The sequence below is a fragment of the Cupressus sempervirens genome, chromosome 1 (genome assembly GCF_028749045.1).
Source record: "Cupressus sempervirens isolate cs-2001-9-10 chromosome 1, ASM2874904v1, whole genome shotgun sequence".
Taxonomy (NCBI): domain Eukaryota; kingdom Viridiplantae; phylum Streptophyta; class Pinopsida; order Cupressales; family Cupressaceae; genus Cupressus; species Cupressus sempervirens.
In genome coordinates, this window is record NC_143118.1 from 655,473,866 (window position 1) to 655,494,272 (window position 20,407).

Below are 20,407 nucleotides of genomic sequence, written 5' to 3' on the forward strand. Positions count from 1 at the left end.
AAATGGAGAGTGAATTATGTCTTATTTTTCTAAGAAAACCTTCGAGTTAAAAGATCAACTTGCAATAATTGGAAATCAAGTTGATGACAAAGAACTTAGCATCGTAGCATTAAACGAACTTCTACTATGTTGGGAAACCTTTATTCATGGTCTAAGCTCCTGACCTGATCTTCTTAGATTTGAATTACTCAAAAATGAATGCACTCAAGAAGAATCAAGATTAGTTCCAGAGGAATAAGCATAAATCAAGAGGGAGATATTTAAGCTCTTCGTGCTAATACAAACAATAAAGAAAAGAAAGGTACAATCAAATGTAATAGGAAGGAATTCAACAGATTATACAAGAAACAAGATTGGTCAAAAGTACAATGTTTCAAATGTGACAAATTTGGTCATACTCATAACTTCTACCCTAAACGAATGAAAATTCAAGAAGCCCTAGCAAAAATCAAAGAAGAGAAAGAGGAAAATAAGAAGAAAACCTTGCATTTTATCTAGCTCTCTCAAGTGAATTAAACTCAAACAAAAACACCTAGATTATAGATAGTGGATCATCTTATCATATTACAGGTTTTAGAGACAAATTTGAAAGCTTCAAAGAATTATCCTCAGAAGAAGTAACCATTGGAGACAATTCTACTTATCTGGTTAGAGGTATTGGATCATGTACAATTCATCTAAATTTAGCTATCACTCTCCAACTTAAAAATGTTTTACTTGTACCTGGTATAAAAGGAAATTTTGTTTCTATCTCTGGTCTTGTTGATCAAGGGTAAAAAATCACCTTTCAAGAAGATAGAGTTCTATACTAGCCAAAGAACTCCAACATCAAGAAAGCTATATCTATTGGATTTAGAGATGGAAGTTTATTCAAACTTTGTAACTGATAAAATTTAGCCCTAAGACGTATAACATCAAACTCAACTAAAATTTGGCATAGGAGACTAGGTCACCTTCATTTTTATGCATTGTCATTAATAGGGAAAATTGTAAAAGGATTACCTAGTCTCAAATTTGATCACTTAGGCATTTGCAAAGGATGTGCCCTAGGCAAGAACACCAAGAAATCCTTTCCTAAAAGCATACAAAAATCTAAATCTATAATTAAACTTATTCACACTAATCTACGTGGTCCTATAATTTTACCTTCCCTAAATGGGTGTCTCTATTATGTGATTTTTATTGATGACTATTCTAGAAGAACTTGGATCTATTTCCTCAAAAAAAAAAAGAATCAGTTGAGGTATTATCTAAATTCGAAGAATTCAAGGCACTAGTTGAAAATTAGTCTGGATAGAAAATCAAAACACTAAGATTAGACAATGGAGGTGAATACATCTCTCAAATTTTCAAATATTTCTACATTACTATTGGGATTAAGAAGGAGTTTTATGTACCATATAATCCTCAATAGAATGGAGTTATAGAACATAAAAATATATCAATTATTGAATTAGCTAGAGCAATGATACATGATCAAAATCTTCATACTTCTTTTTGGATTGAAGCTTCTAATACTATAGTTTATATTCAAAATAGACGTCCTCACTCAATATTATAAAACACCATTCCTAAAGAAGTATTTTTAGGTATCAAACTAGATCTAAGTCACATAAGAATATTTGGGTGTCCTTTTTATGTTCATATTCCTAAAGATAAAAGAACAAAACTAGAATCATCTAGAAAGAAGGGAATACTCATTAGATAGAATGAAACAACCAAAGGTTACAGGGTCTATCTTCCAGGTCAAAGAATAATTGAGATCAGTGGAGATGTTAAATTTAAAGAAGATATTTCCTTCAATATTTCTAAGAACCTACTACTAAACTAGATGAAAATCACCTAGTAGAAAACAAGGGGGAGAATGATCCCGAACCTCCTTCACCTACTATCTCAAATTTTGTGAACATTGCAAATTCCAATAATAAAAAGAGGCCACTTTGGGCTAGAAAAATGATAGAAGAGAATCAAATTGAACATGATGAAGTAATCAAAGAAAGCAAGAGAACAAGAAATCAATCATGTTATATGGATCTACTAACTAAACTTATCAAAAAAAAACCTTCAAATGTGGAAGAAGCCTTATCAAGAAAACCTTGGAAAGAAGTAATGATTGAAGAATATCAATCAATAATAAAAAATGATGTGTGTGATATTTTACCTAGACCTAAGAACAAATTAGTTGTCTCTTCATAGTGGCTATAAAAAATCAAGCATACACTTGATGTCAGCGTTGAAAAATACAAAGCCAGATTTGTAGCATGCGGGTTCTCACAAAAGGAAAGTATCAATTATGAAGAATTTTTTGCTCTAGTTGCTAGTTACACATTTTTTAGGATTATCTTGGCAATTATAGCATCCAAAGGATGGAAATTTCATCAAATGGATGTTAAAACAACATTCTTAAATGGCGAAATTGAAGAAGTTCATATTGAGCAACCAAAAGGGTTCATCAATCATGACAAAAATTCCCACATGTGTAAATTAAAGAAAGAACTATATGGCCTTAAACAAGCTCTCAAGGCATGGTATGAAAAAAATTGATAGCTATATAACAAAATTAGGGTATTCTAGGAACGAAGTTAATTCAAACATATACTTCAAAATAAATGGTGATGACATAATTATTCTTGTGTTATATGTTGATGATTTGTTAATAATAGGTGAAGAACATATTATAAACAAGTGCAAAGAAGAACTAATAGTAGAGTTTGATATGAAAGATCTAGGTCTTCTCCAGTACTTCTTAGGACTAGAATTCTAGCAAAAGGGGAACTATTTTCCTAAATCAAGTAAAATACACTATTAATATTTTGACAAAATTTGGAATGATTGATTGTAAACTAGTTACTACTCCTATGGAAGTCAATGTACATAAGTTAAAGGATGATATGATTGAATCTGAATCTATTGATCTTGCTTACTATAGGCAGGTCATTGGATCTTTAATGTATTTGGTGAATACTCATCTTGATATATGTTATGCCACTAATACCTTAAGTTAGTTCATGTGTGAACCAAAGAATATATATCTAATGGTAGCCAAGTATATCTTAAGATATTTAAGAGGTATAGTTGGTATGGGACTCAAATATGATCAAGTCAAAATCAATCTTCATCGATATTTAGATTCTAATTGGGTAGGCAACTCTACTGAATGTGAAAGTACTACAGGATGTTGCTTCAATCTCAAATATGGGATAATTTCTTGGTTTAGCAAAAATTAATCATCAATTGCATTAGTTCCACTAAAGAAGAATATACTCCATGGGAGCCATAGTAGTTGTATGGTTATGAAAGTTCCTAGTTAGATTGTTTAAGAAACCCTTGAAGCCAACTATCATTTACTATGATAATTAGAGTTGTATCAAGCTTTCAGCTAATACATTTTTTCACAATCGATCCAAGCATATTGAAATACCTTATCATTACATTAGAGATATGGTAGATTGAGGTGTTATCAAACTAGAATACATAAGTAAAAATGAGCAAACAACGAATGTTTTTACCAAGCCTCTTGCCAAAGTAAAATTGGAATACTTTAGAGGAAAACTTGGTATGATTAAATTGTAATGTTGAATATTGAATTTAAGTTTCAATTTTATATGTGTTTATGCTTCTAAAATTTTCTAGTTGCATCAGATATGTAATAAAAGATGATGATCTTTGATGGACATATATATTCAAAAGGAAATCTTTGTAAGGTGATGATCTTACAAATGATAGGCATGTTATTATGAAAATTTTGTTCTGGATACACTAGAAGTCATCGATAACAAAAGTATTATGATTACTCTAGATATTGTTTTGGACAATTAGGGATTTTAATACATGTTATGATAGTGTTGATAACATTGTGATTGTAGTTATTTGACATCCTTGATACTAATATCTACTTCTCCCTTGCTAAGAGGGAGTATTGAAGTACAACTTTAGTCGAAGTGGACTACTCAATATAAATTTACATGAACATTTATTTTACATTTGATATTCTTTATAAGAACTACACACACACACACACACACACACACACACACACACACACACACACACACACACACACACACACACACACACACACACACACACACACACACACACACACACACACACACACACACCCACCTTTATTCATAAATGGTATTCCTTTTCTAATTGGGCTCTTATTATAAGAAGAGACAATCTAAATATTGCACTGAATGATTATCAGTTGAAAGATGTTTTAATGTAATTGTTAACAATTGAATTATGATCGATTATGATCTAGTACTATGTCCATTTAGGGACACAACCCAACGTAGCCTTTGGCCACATAGAGTCATGTCTCTACGGAGACATAATACTTTTCATATATAAAAAAGGAGATATCATATAGTCTAATCATTAATTACAAGGCATTTTCAGTCTTTGCGATTACTCCAACAAATAAAGACATAAAACAATATTTAGTCTCAGCAATTGCATCAAGATATTAATCAAAGTAGGTTCATCCATCCTTAATGACTACCCAGTCTTGGAGATCTGCACTTAGAACAAAACAATACATAATATCATATAGGTAAGTAAATCCGATTCTATTCTATCAATAATAATATCTCATGTTTCTATTGGAGATCCTAATTTTACAACATAGAGAATCAATGTTAAACAACTCTCACTTGCATCTTAAAATTAAAACACTAAATGCCAGATGTTTTGATTGTTTATATGCAACCTGTTGCAATATTTAACTTCTTGTTTACCTTCCAACCTGCCACATTGAAAAGCTACAATGGTCCATGAGATACATGCCTAAATCTTGTATAATAAATTTGCATAACATCATGAATACAATTTAATACAAAATTGTGATTTCATGATGTTTTTAGATTCTGTTGCAAATAAATATTTGTTTTCTTTGGAACAATTGTTTAATGAATATTTGGGATTGTAAATAATTCATTAAAAAAAAAATTGTTAAAGTTTTAAATATATTAAAAGAGTAACGAGTTTTAAAATCCCTCTTATGTACCATATGTAATGTGTAAGCCCATAAACATTCGATTGAAATGGACAAAAATAAATGGTTTAGATTAATTATGTTGCCTTGCATTGTTTGTAATGAGAAAAGAACTGTTAATTGAAAAGTGAGCTAAAACATCTTAGAATATGTATGCCTTCCACCTAAATATCCTTTTAGATTGATAGCCTACTCATTTTTTGAGAATTTCTTAAAAGTAAGTGAATTTTCTTAGACTTTGGTCTTGATTCATTTATTTTTGATATTTATAGATCAAAAGTAATTAATAATAAATATTATTTATATTAAATGATTTTTATCTTGTTTGATTAGAATATATAAAAATTATCTAAAATTGTCTCTATTTTTAGCTTGTTTGATAAGAATATATAAAAATGATTTAAAATTAACTTTTTCTAGTTATATATCATATTTGCACACCTAAGAGTAAAATCCCTACTAGAATTCTATTTCTACCAACAAGAAAGAGAAAAACCATTTGATTCAAAATATTCCTAAAAATACAATAAGGTCACATTTAGATAAATGTTTAATCCTACCAGATACTCAAATATGAGTTACAAATGAAACTCTATTAACGAACATAGATTGCCTAGTGAATTAAATCATGTTAATGCCTAGCATTAACTTATTCTCTTATGTCATTATAAAATTCTTCTTACTTATCCACATTATATCTTTTAGATTACTTGTAATGCCCCACCAAGGGATCCAAAAGAGATAACCTAAAATTTGACTAAGTTTGATAGCATTTTTTTTAAAACATGAAAGATACACCATTCACAACAAACACATAATAGCGAAAGCAATAACATGTAATCAACAACAAATATACAAAACAGGTTACATTCATTAAGGATCCCATAACGTTGAATCACATTTAAATCTAATCTAAAACTAAGTCCATCAATTACTACATCCATATGAAAGAATAATGAAAAGTCCAATGTCCATTTAACATACAATTGTTTCGAATACCTTTTTGGCAAATTAATTTGGAATGCTCATTCATCCACTGCACAAGTTACAGGGTATGAAAGGCTTAAAAGAATATATATATATATATATATATATATATGTAAAGATAGATATACATCATCCTCTTCAGATCCATGATACTCGTGCAATAAAATAAATGAAACCATCCACCATACATAATACATCCATACATCAAAAGATATAACATCCATCATAAAATCATACAACATCCAACATATAATATAACCATCTATCATAATGATCCATGAATAGAATAAAGGTATATGCCAACAAGAATACTCTAGCCACGGTTTCTCGGATGAATCTCAATGGTAAGAGTGAAAAAGCACTACCACCCGACCACATGGAACCTAAATGGCCCACTCCCACTGCGCTAAGGAGATAGTCTCAAGTCCCAAATAGGATAACAAATCACATAACACAGATACTCTCTAAGTTCAGGAAATCCTAAAAGTATGGTAACTCAAAGGTTCCTAAAATAGATCGACATCTAGACCCAGAGGCACCACAAAGACACATAGGTATCTACTATGTAAGCGAAAAAGAGTCATTGCACAAATCACGTTCGGAGTTACCTGAGTAGTCCCTTAGGACTCCCAGGTCCCTAGTGATCCCTGTGGCCACTAGTATCCTCTCATACTGACAAGGCATACTACAGAATGCAAGGTCATAACCAAGCGTTATCTTTACCACCTAGCCTAGCTCGCATTCATGATGTTTTCCATGTTTCAGTACTTAGACAGTATATCCCTGATGTTGTACATATTCTTGATTGGAATGTGTTGTAGGTAGAGGACGAGCAACTGGCTTTGGAGTCAGTTCACATTCTGGAGCAGAAGGAGTTGACCCTTCAATTTCTATTTCAGAGTTTGTTAACAAGTGAGGAAATATTTCCATCATTTTCCTTATAATAAATTCCAGTATTAGTTTAAACAAATATTTACCCCATGATTTAAAAGTCAATTCCTAAATTTACTAAGGTAAATATGATATTTTATTTTAAGTTTATTTATGATAAGATTCCCATTGTATCACATTGATCAAAACTTATAATTTTTTATTCACATAATTAAAATAATTAATTAATTTAATAATATTTATTTATTTATACATAATTTTAAATCATTATAAATAAAAACTCATCATTATTTAAAAATATATAATATGATTAACACATTTTAATTAATATTAAATAGTTATTAAATAACACACACACACACACACACACACACACACACACACATATAACTTTATAATTTTTTTAAAAAAAAAAAAATATATATATATATATATATATATGTTATTTAATACTATTCTATTTATAAACTAAATCATATTAAACTTTTCATAAACTTTTTTAAAAACAAAACTAAATGAAAATTGCGATTTGATGTATTGCAGGGCGATTTAATATATATCGCAGGCTTATAAAAGCCATGCGGCCCTGCCCTTTGTCAAAGGGCTTGCGATAGTGGGTATTGCTGCCACTGGCAGATGTGATGGGGATGGGGTGGGGTTAACCCCTCCCCCCCCCAATAAAATTTTAATTTTAATTTTTTTTAAAAGTTTAAAACCAACCTTTTTAAAATTTAAAAAAAAAACATTTCTACATTCTTTGCCCATCAAAAATTTCCTTTTTAATAATTTTGAAGATAGGGATTTGGTTTTAACTATTTAAAAAAAAAAAAAATGAATACATATTTATTGTATATATATTTTTTCGTTTACCAAAATTCAGAAATAAATCTGGTAGATGAATACTAGGTACCACCCATTCTTTATGTCCTTATCATTATTTTTAGGAAGATTTTTCAATAAAATTCAACCCTTTTTGGCAAGTTTTCTCAACTATAATCTACTGGAGAGAAATTATATTGAACAATAATAAAAAAAAACATTCCATGTACAAAATAATTTCCCAATATCCAGAATTCACAACATGATATATATATATATTCTTTACCAAAATTATCCAGACAATCATCTAACAAACACGAAGAAGACAGGAATTAAAAGAATGTATTTAAATTATGCAAATTTTCACAAGCGTCTACCTAGACATTGATGCTAATTCGCTACGCTCCAAAAATTTGAAGAGAACAATTTCCCCTTTTAGAACTTTCTCCTTCTTTTAAAACTTCTTCCTTCTCCAAAATTTCCAGCCTTTTGAAAAATGAACCCCCAAATTGTAAAAAGGAGTTCTCTCCCTAAAATCGGGGCACTAATTGTGCGTTCACCCTAGAGAACTCTTTGCTCACACCTTTTTAACTCTTTATTAACTTTTATTTATCTTTCTTTTATCTTTTCCATGCACATACAATAATTCATTAAATTACTTTATTTAATTTTTACTTGACCTATTTTAAATTGATTTATTTAATTTAGTCTCATAAAATAAATTAATTTCTTTTCCCACTTCTAAATTTATTTTTGAACAATAATTTTGATAACTATCTATTAATTTAAATAATAATATTATTTAGCATTTATTTAAAAATGCACTCCAAATATATATATTATTATTAAATTAACTAAATATTATCATGTTCAAATTTAAACTTATAGATTTATTCTCAAATATAATTCTTTTATTTGACTCTTTTATATAGTCAATTTCTCAATTAATTAAATAAAATATTAACATAACATATAATTTTCCATTTAATTAAATCATTAATTAAATCATTTTAATTAGACTTAATTAATAGAAAATTCACCAAAACTCATAAAGTAAAAATACGAAAACCCATCATAGTAAAGCACATACAAAAACAAACTAAGGGTTTAAAATCATGAATTAATGTCATCCGACGAATTCAAAAGGTGCTCAACTCAGATACTTGTCCTAATTATCAATTAGGACAAATGGCTAAAGGGTTTAGGATTTGGACTTAAGATTTATCTCCCCTCTCTTACCATTGAGATAATGCGATAGGGTACGCTCATCCTGGCAATTCAAAGAAGTCAATACCCAATACCTACAACTTGCATAAAATCTACGCATGTACATACACAATATATACTAAGCTAAACAGGCAATGGCAAGAAGTGGTGCATCTTGTAGATCCCGACTAGTAGGTGACTACGACTTCCTTCCTTAACTAAATCATAAACACCATACATAAAGAAAACAAACACGCACACCATACACATGTAGTATGGGGTAAGTATCCATAAGAAAACACATAGGATAATCCATCTAACTAAACATAATCAATAATTTAACAACATTGTAATAATCATCATGCACACATGAAATATAGAGTACCAAGTAATCTCATCCTATATCAACTAAGTCTGAAACAATATCTAATAATCTCAAGATAATGCTACTAATCATCAACATAAAACTAGCCTAAAAGAGTTTGGCAATAATAGCAGAAATGTAAATTAGGAAAATGTAAACTAGGGGCAGGCACTACATTACTAGTATTTGAATAGTGTACTTTAACCTTATCCTTAGAAACAACTACATAACTATAGTCTTACACCTAAACAAACCGGTTACCCTTGCTTATAAAATCAAGCAACATTGTACATCTTATCTACAACCTAGACAAAAAAATTATTTTATTTGCATGTTTAAAAAGGAAAAAACTTCAATATCCTTTCAAGGTGAGAGGAACAATATATACAAAGAAGAGAGCAACTCTATATTTGTTTAGTGGTTGTCCAATTTCTTTTTATGATATCTAATTTTCTATATTATTTTATTAGTTCCCCCAAAATTATTTGATTGTATAATGTTCTTCTTTTGCAACTAAAAAAGACTTGGACTTGCTTTCATTTTTGTTTCCCTTTGCCAATTCCCATGAACACTCACCTCTCATTTGTTTCTTTTATGTTTCCCTTGACTTATTCTTGTGACTATTCACCCTTCATTTTTTGCAAAATATTCTAATTTTTTCACATACTCAATACAAGAAAGCCACTTTTAAAGTAAAATATTTTGCATGTAATTGCACTCCCTCAATTACACCCTTTTATTATTTATATCCAATTGTCACATTCGATTTACACTTTTGAACTAGCATCCTCTATGGAAACATTTTTAGAAACTATTGTGCAACATGTTATTGATGATTAATTCTAATTTAAGATTATTTCACTTCTTTACTCATTAGTAACTGCAATGCTGCTCCAGATTTGTCCCTTGTCTTTTATGAGTAATATATTCATGATCATCATCATTTTCACAAGTGTATCATTTGTGCATCTTACCAAGACTCACTCAATATTCCTCATGAATAATTCAAACCTTTCTACTGAAAATTATTTCCCTCTATGGTTTTTATTTTTCATTCAATTTTTTTAATTCTTTCTTTCTTTTAGATAATAGCTATGAACAATGTCTCTTGTTCATGCTCTTGTTTCTCCCACTCATGATGTATTTCAAAATGTGGATGCTCCCACCCATCATCCTCCTACTATTGCGACTATCATGATTTGGTGGTGTTGTTCATGAGAAGTTCTATACCCATGTTGTTGTGTCTCTTGGTGGATCTTTTGGGTTGTCTTAGATGACCCTCACCAAGTCTCGGGTTGCTGCGGGGAGTTCTGTGATTTCTTATGCAGATGTGGTTGCATTTGAGGTAGGCCTTAGTGGTCATGCCTCTATTGGGAGAGAGGGACATTCGATTGTGCCTATCTCAGTATGTAGCCCCATTGTAATTAATCTTGATACATAAACTATTGATGAGATTTCCAAAAATGTGAAGGATTACTCTCCTTTTGATGTTATTTTTCATTTTATAAGTTTTTGGCCCTCTCTTATGGATTTACATGCTTGGATTTCCAAACACTGGGAACCAATCATAACTGATATAGTTTAGATTTCCCTTGTGGCAAGGGGTTTTTTTATTGTAAAATTTGCAAATGTTGCAGACAGGTAAACCATTTTGTGTAATAGTCATTTCTCTTGGGAGGAGATATTCCCCTTGATGTCCAAACCTTGGTACTAGGGATTTGATTTGGCTACTAAATCCTTTAATAAGATGCCTTTTTGGGTAAGATTGTCGAATCTTCCCCTTCACTTTTGGCTAGATTCAGTCTCAAAGTCTATGGGGGAGGCCATAGGAGATTTCTAGATGGTTGATACAAAGTCTTCCAATATATTTAAGATGACATATGCTCACATTCTTATGGAGGTTGATGTTTCTAAGGGTCTCCTTGAATAGACTATTTTGGCATCTCCAAATGGGTCTTGGACCCAGAGTCTTGATTATGAGGGTATTCCTTTCAGGTGCAAGAAATGTCACAAGACTGGTCATCTCACTATGTGGTGTTCCTTTGATAAGGTTAGATCAAGGAAATCACCTTCTTGGTGGTCGAGGGTTGCAGACTATCATTATACGGCTCAAAAAATTTCCAAGGAAGGGGATGGGATGGATTTCTCATCTCATCATGATCTTTCTTTGGTAGATGATAATGTTGTTGTCTTGGATGATACAAATGTTGTCTCTAAGGTGGCTTTGGTTCAAAATGTTAATGGTGTCCCTTCTTTTGTTGTTATCTCTATCTAGAATATTGATGTTGGAGCTGGATCAACTATCTTTTCTCTAGTTATTGTGGGTATTGATTCTCATGTTTCTTCTGCAAGGGTTTTTGGGGTTAGCAGTGTTGCTACCCCTTTCCCTTCTATGGATACTATTGTGCTATGGCCTAGTTCTTTAGGTTTATCTATGGATTACCAGATGGTTTTTGATAAGGTGTAGGATGGATGGACATCAGTTAAAGGAAAAAAAAAAGTCAAATCCTCTAAACTTTCATTTGATATGTCTTTATGTTCTCGAAAGACTAGGCCAAAATATAAATCTTGATGGTCTTTTATTTTTTTGCTAGGCTGGTTTTTGCCCTCTTGTTGGTAACCATGCTGTGTCCCTCTAGTTTGTTGGGTGGTGTTCCACATTTTTGTTAAGATCCTTCACTAATATATCTTTCGTGTCTCTTTGTACAAGGTTTTGGGTCCTTTGAAAACCTTTTTTTTAACTTATCAAAACATCCTTATGATATCAAAAAAAATTGCCAAACATTCTTAATTTCCTACATCTCTCTATACATAGATTAATCTTTGTCATAACCATGTGAGATAATTTTGGGAAGTGATTCAACACTTAGCAATAAACAACATACATTTTATTTAATCCAAAAAAAATGTTTTTGGATCTTGGCTAAAAAATAGTTCTTCCCCAACTTAGTTAGAATGCAATTCTCCACGATTGCACTAAATCAAAGATTTTGAAAACAATTTTGTGCATTGCCCTTCAATTAGTCATTTCCCCTTTTTATATACTTCATTTATTTGATGGTTTTCCATATCTTGTTCACAACCTCTAGTTTACACAAACCAAGGGACATTTCCATAGATTGATCTATATTTCCATATTTTCCATCCATGTATTTAGAGCATTTATTTCTATACCTAAAGAAAATAACAATTTTGAAATCCACCAAACTGATAGATACAAAAAAAGAAGTTGACAAAGGCTCTAAATTTGGCTTTACATCAACCAATCATATATTCTTCAAATTTTTAAATCTTGCTTAACAACTCTATATCCATAGTCATTACATTTCATGAGATAATAATCTTTATGAGATGGGATTCTATGATAGTTGTTCACATACTTTCTTTTTCTACCCTTTGCAAATATGCTTGTCATTTTGCAAATGCATGGAAGTTTATAAAACATCATGTTAGGACTAACACATTAAACAAAGTGCCACATGAGCAATGTCCTTAAAACTCAGACAATTAGTAAAAAAAGTGTTGAAGCTAAATCACAAGTTTAATCAAAGTTACTAACATAATCTAATGCACAAAAAATATTGATTAGTTATACCTAAGATCAAATACTTTGTATGAGATAGTTCTACAATTATATATCAAATGCATCAAAGTAGTGGCTCATAAATTTACCATAATTATGCCTCATGTGATCCTTTATGTTTCTCTAATGCAAGCATTAAATGAAATTCCTATATTTAGTTTTGAAATTCAAAATGACACAAGAACTAATTTTGGTATCCATAGACTTTTTCAATGTATTATCCCCATTTGGCATTGAAGTAATAACATTCTATTACTCTCTTAGACCTTTTTCTCATAACTAAAATTGGCATAAGTGATATTGATGTATATATCAGGGATTGGGAAAATTGGTTTATGTTATACATATAGTGGATGATATATTGATAAATGGTTCATTGGTGTACTTTGGTATGATGTTATTTTCTTCATTGAAATGAGTATTAGTGATATCATTTGTGTAGTTCTATCCATGTCATCTCACTAGTATTACATTAGACAATCACCTTATTTTATATTTATCAATATTAGTTACACTTCTAATCTCATCAAGGTTGGGAAGACTCAAAATCACTTGGGTCAATAGTATAAGCTATGATGATGATTACTATATCACCAAAGGACATTCTAATAAGCTTATTGGAGATTGGGGTGACTCAAATGAGCTTTAATGCTAGACCTAGTTTTTTTGATGGATTCATTAATATGACTTATCTTGGTGCTTCATTCTACTTACTCAGTGTATGTTTTCCCAATCATCCTTTCATAATAACCTTAAGTATATTTTACACTTCCACCATGCATCCCAAAAATTCAAAATGATACATGTCAATAGTTAGTGTTATGTTGATGAACTCCATCAGTGTGACCTTTTCTAAAGAGGCTTTTCAGATGATCTATACTTCATCAAATGGTGTCTTCTTGATAATCTTAGTGGTTATCAACAAGGTGAATTTTCATTTTTCTAGTAGAGTAATTTTTGCCAATGGTTTTCTTCGGTCAAAGTTTCCCTAATATGTTATATTTATTTTTCTTGTTTAGAGGTCATCAACATGTCTCATATTGTGATGTGGAGCCTAATCAAACTTGGAGGTTTATTTGATGTGGTTTCTTCCTAGACTATTTCTACAAGGGTTTAGAGAAAACACCCTAGGTGCGCTCCCTCTCGTAGTATAGGGTGGGGTCGAGGGGCAATGCCCCCATGGGGGTTTTTGGGGCTAACACCACCAAAGCAAAAAATGACCTTATATTGTAAAAGGGGTCAATTGCTATTTTTCTATTGGATGACTTATTCTAGCAATAATTTTGTAAGTGACTAAATCTTGTATAAAATGACTTAGGGTGTAATGCCCTACTCGGAAACCCAAAAGAAATAAACCCAATATGTTACAAAGTTTACTAAACTATTTTTTTTTAAACTTTAAACAACATCAAATTAACAATAATGTGGAAGAAATATATACATACACATCAAGAACACGTAATCAATTACAAATACAATTTCAATTCCTCAAGGGTTCCTTCACATTGAGCCACATTTGAGAAAGTTTATTAATAAGTTTAAGTCTCTATTACAATGTCCATAATCATATAATGAATAAACACATACATAGTCATATAAGCATATGCATAAGTACAACTAATAATATGAAAGCACATCTAATGAATAATAGTCACTACACATGTTATAAGATATGTGAAAATAGATACAAGTACATCAATATACAATATAATATTTTGTAGGATATCAAAACACATGATACATAGATATATAAAATGAATAGAAGTTATCAAGGTAAGAGGAAAAATGATAATGGTACCACTATATCAAGGAGAATCCAACATCTATCAATCTGAGGGGGACCCAAATGGTAAAAATACACTACCTCTCAATTGCATAGTCACCTAATCAAGCTCCCAATCCCATCGTGCAGGAGAGATAATGTATGATCCACACACATATAATCAAATCATAAAATAATTCTAGGCAAGGAATCCTGATAGCCAACACTACCTCAAGGTTAACACAAACTACTCAAGAAGAAGACATAATAAAAAATGAAAGGACACTCATTCCAATACTAACATCTCATACCAAGTCAACATATAAATACCAAGACCAAAAAGATACAACCACCTCAAAATCAATGTCAAGTGTCACAAGCACAATGACCAACAGATAACAATTGTCATCAATAAAAGTAAACTACTAATCACTAACTCCAACAATAAAATAATAATGAATAACTGATCATTCATTAATAAAAGTCAATTGTCAACAATAAATAACATCCAATCAATGAGTAACAACTCACAATAAAAACACCATCAAAAGTAATCTCCAAAAAGTACACCACTAGAGGCAAATATAAAAAAACCATGAAGGAGATTCAAGCTACATACTATGGAGTTTCATCACATGAGCCAACTCTAAGGTTACCCTGGCAGTCTCTCAAGACCCCAACCCCCTAGTGACTCTATGTGGAACTAGAATACCCTCTCATGATGATGATGAAACTAGTCATACCTCTCAAGGTATCATCTCTATCTCACCCTTAGTCTATACAAGCACTCAAAGCACAAACAAGGAAAAATCTCTAACTTATCTTTTTAATGTATCTCAAGGAAAAGGGCGAGGAAAGATATTTTAATTACTATATTATCACTTGTTACACAACTTACAATGAGTTACCCTAGTAGCCACTTTGGGCCCTAAGCCCCATTGCAGGCCACTCCCATAGACATGCACCTAGACTACCTTCCCAAAAATAAAAAACCACAATAGTATTCCATACGACAAGAGTAATATTGATTGAATTCGGTTCCTTAATAGATAACTTGAAAACAGTATTGGTTCTCAAAACCCAAGTTCTTATAAATGCTCAGTAGCATAAAGCTCATAAAACATAAATCTCAATTCAAGTCATAAAGTTCATCATGACATCCAGTCAAATAATCATAAAAGAAATCTCAAAAATGCCTCTAGTGCACATCCTAACTTGGCCAACTAAACAACCCACAAAGAAAAACTATCAAGAAAATAAACATCACAAGACTATAAATAGAACATTAGAAAATACATAATTTTTAGCCACATGATTTAATTCCACCAATTTCTCTTGTTTAGTTTGGGTCATAAGGATGTGTTTAGAAATAAAGTAAGAATATACATGTTAATATAAATTGTTATGCTAATATAATTATTTAAAACAATAAGTATTTAAATATCCAAACTTTTTGTGCATATAAAAGATCACGCAATATTATCATATTATTAATTTAAATAATCTTAAATCTTAAATAATTTTTAAAAAAAAAATGGTAAACAACCAAGGCCAGGATAAATTTTATTAATAGAAGAATAAGTTACAATAGCTTTCTCCATTCAAACGGGCACTAGTAGGAAATAAATGATTTAATTAATAACATAAATATATATTATTATATTTAAATATTGATATTAATTTCAATTTCTAAAATATTAATATGACTTCTATTTAAGTCTAATATTAATATTTACTTTTCCTTTAATTCATAATGCAACTAGAGATAAAATTATAAATTCAATTTAATTATTTATAATTTCTCTCATAAAGTCAAATGGTTATTAACTAAATGATTTCAAAATGAACTCTACCACAACTTCTCTTAAAATATAATAAAATTATAAATATTTATTTGATAACTTCCCTCTTGCATTAATAATTATAAAATTATTTGTATGTAACTAAGTGTTTAATTAGACTTAAATAATCACTAATACTAACATTCACTTTATGCTAATTGAGTAGTATTAATTTAATTTTTGAAATTAATTAATAATAATTTTTTATTATATTTTTCTAAATAAATAAATCTAAAAATTAAATTATATTTTTATAAAATAAAAATAGACATGCAATTAGTATTTTCAAATGTCTTTGATCTCTCAAATCATGCAAGCATACTATACTTAGTTTTCTATTTTTAACATATTTGTTTTCACATGCATGTAACCATACTATACTTAGCTTTCTAACTTTAGCATATTTGTTTTCACATGCATGTAACTTTACTATATTTAGCTTTCTATTTTTAGCATATTTGTTTTTACATGCATGTATACATTTAGTTACAATGTGTTTTCCTCTCAATTAATCTTATGCTTTCCAAATAAATATTGCAACTAAATTATTTTACATATAAAAATAATATTCATCCATATTTAGAAAATTCATGATAATCACATAGTTCTAATAACAAATTTAAAGTTGAAACCCTAACTATTCAATTTATCGTTTTCTTCAAAATTTCCATAATCAAATATTCCTTATATTAACTAAAGAGGTTTAAAAGAATATAGTCATAATAATTTTCTAGAGTTTTTCCACAGTCATCTTGATTAATAAATTTTCCTTTTAAAAATCTACAACATAATTCCTTGTTCTAAAATCACTACAGTAAATTAATAAACAATATTCAAACACCTAGGAAGACACAAAGTAGACAATTCTTCCAATAAACTTCTACAATGGGTTTTCAAACCTTACCTCAAAACCATAGCTAAAATTTGAGACAATCCATGAATGCATGCAAATTCAAGCCCTTTGAAATAGATTACTTTAGCGGCGAATCTTTGCCATTTGGTGATCCCATCTCATGGGTCAATCATCATTTGAAAAATAGCACATGCAACATAGGTCAACTGCGTCACCGAATATTTATCAGATTTAGGTCCAACACCTATGGTAGTCGCCCATTAGTTATCACATAATTGGTCAAAAATACTGTATAATTGTCAATGCAATATACACTTTTGATACATTTATTTTAAACATTTTTCCATCCTTTTCATGTTGTTTCTTATTGGCCCACGTTCTTTCGCCATTACTACAACCAAATAATTTTCCCTTGGGTTGGGCATCGCCTACCATTTTCTCAACATGTGTCGACCACCAGCCGTGTTTAGCTAATTGTTTCCTATTGTGGGCTTGCATAGTAAGGTGCATTTCTGTTGGGGTAAATATGTATTTACTATTTACACTTAAGTTTACTTAGATTAATGCATTATTTTATTATTTATTTTGTGAGGCACTTAGGAGTTTGTGTACCTTTATGAGTTATCATGTTGACAACATAGAAGTACGTAACTCTAATTAAGCACATGGTGTCTATAACACTAGAGTTTGCATCATTCACTGAGTTGTCATATAGACAACATAGTTATTCACACTCCCTTTTTAGCACATGTTGTCTACAACATAAATTTGTGTGATACACCATTGTAAGCTTATCCTCTCATCATCACACTTACTTTCGTACTTAATGGAGGATAACCCATATCTGGTGGACATGTGCCTAGTTGTATGACTTATCATTATGTTGATTCTTAGGCATTCTATATGCATCTCAAAGGCCTTTATATACATGCACTTCTAGCGTACTTTATTCATGTTGAATCAAATACATATCAATATTCTGATCATACTCTTTCTGGTCTACAATTGTGGTTGTATTTGAGTTCTTTTTTCTTGGGTGAATATTTCCCTAAGAAAAATTCTTACATGGTATCAGAGCTTGGAGAATTTCTCTTCACATAGCCGTTTGAGACCATTGTTGCTTCAGCACCTCGACCCAAATTCAGAGTACCATAGAAATTGGGAGCGTCTAGAGCTAGAAGGAACCTTACCATTGAATCTAGAACGTTGATTTGGTGAATATTGGCTATAAATTTAGCTAACTTGGGCCAAAGTCGATTGTGAGAATTTTTTTTTTTTTTTGCAAATTGGCACCTAGAGGCCCCGATTTACAAATTCGGGTATGATCTTTTAGATCTGCAATTTTAATTTTTAGATTGGTTATTTTATTTCTCTACATTTTTTGGATAGCTTTTTTTGAAATTTTTTTTTGGCCAAGTAGCCCATTAGAGATCTTTTTTCAAAAAAAAAAAAAATGGCTAGGTGGCCCAGCATAGAAAGTTTTTTTGCATAGGTATTAGGTAGTCACACCATGGCCCTATGTAGAGAATATTCTGTAGGAATATTCCTTTATTCTACCTCAACGACATCAATCTTCAAATTTTTTGGCATTCAAGATCAAATTTGGACACTGCTCTGGCGCCATCTTGAACATTGATCACTGCAATGTCAAATTCCAATTATTGGAGTTTCCCTATCAAGCTTCCACATAGTAGCACTACAATGTGCCACATCATTTGCAACCTGACTCTATAACAACCTCACACTGAGCCACATAGATGAATAGCAGAATGCCACATGGCACCTTGTCAATGACAACTATACAAACCCATGTCACCTCAAGTGCTAGTTAAGATCCACATAAGGGAATGACTTACCATGTGGTAATCAAAGCAACTGCCACACAAGTGCCATGTGGACTCACCTATTGTTCACTATGTGTAAACAACGTGGACCTATAACTAGCCACTAGTAAATTTAGCCCTAAATTTTGACTAGAAAAGGTCAAAATTGTGACCAGAGTTGGTTGAATAGATGACTAAACCTATCATCGATCTTTTTTAGTTAGTTTTTTGTCATAGTAATTATGCATCAAAATTTTGACTCCAAAAAGGTCAACTTGCCAACGCGACTTTCGTCGATTTCCTCAGTCCAACTTGAATTCTTATTTCCTCATTTGCATCCACCACTGGTTGAAATTTTGATGTACACCCCCTGAGTTTTTTGACGGTAAAGCCAAACATTCAACGGCAAAAATGACTAGCTGTCATTGAAATTGTGACCAAGCTCCCTTTTAACTGTTGCCAAAATTGTGACCAAGACCCCTTAATTTTCTACAGTGGTACCATATATGCGATGGTAAAGAGAAGACATTTTGATCAAAATTGAGACCAATGTTTGGTAGAAATTTAGATGAGTTGTGCCAATTATTGGAAAGGCTTTGCTCTCATAGGAGCCTTCTAAATTGCACAAAATTGGATTCTAAAGCATAATTGCTTGGTGTGAGACTTAGGGTATCATGCACATTTCTACCTCCACACCATTGTTTCGTTCATATCACATGATTTATTTTATACAAAACAATGGGAAGGAGGAAGAAATGTGCACAATATCCTGAGTCTCCACTAAGCAATTGTGCTTTAAATTTTGTGTAGTTTAAAAGGCTCCTATGAGAGCAAAGCCTTTGCAATAATTGACACAACCCATCTAAATTTTGGTTCTTGAGACATTATTGCTTGTGAAGACTGTAGGGAAAAATAAAATTAGGAAGATCTTATTTATCAAGAATAAAAGCCAATAACACTAACTAATCTCTATTTTTCAAATAGATACACATGACAAAAAAAATTACAGTCCCAATCACATCATCATAACCCTTATTTGGCTGCTTGTTGATCAATTCCTTGGAAAGAGCATCCAGGACATAATATTAGAACACAATCAATCACCGAGCCTATTTTTAGCAATTGAACTGTACTATAGAAACAAAAATTGCCTTAAAATTGACACCTCACTAGTTGTAGTTCATTTGCATTCGTAAAGGCTTCACAAAAGTTGAAAGTTTACCATTTGTCAAGAACACAAAAGGCACTCGTAGTTCAGCTACATCAGTAAAAGTAAAGT

The 20,407-nt window shown here is 31.0% G+C and overlaps 1 pseudogene; it reads right to left on the bottom strand.

The window, feature by feature from the left end:
• Window positions 1–15,704: 15,704 nt before the first annotated feature.
• On the bottom strand, window positions 15,705–15,771 carry LOC149579598 (small nucleolar RNA SNORD36; annotated as a pseudogene).
• Window positions 15,772–20,407: the final 4,636 nt, after the last annotated feature.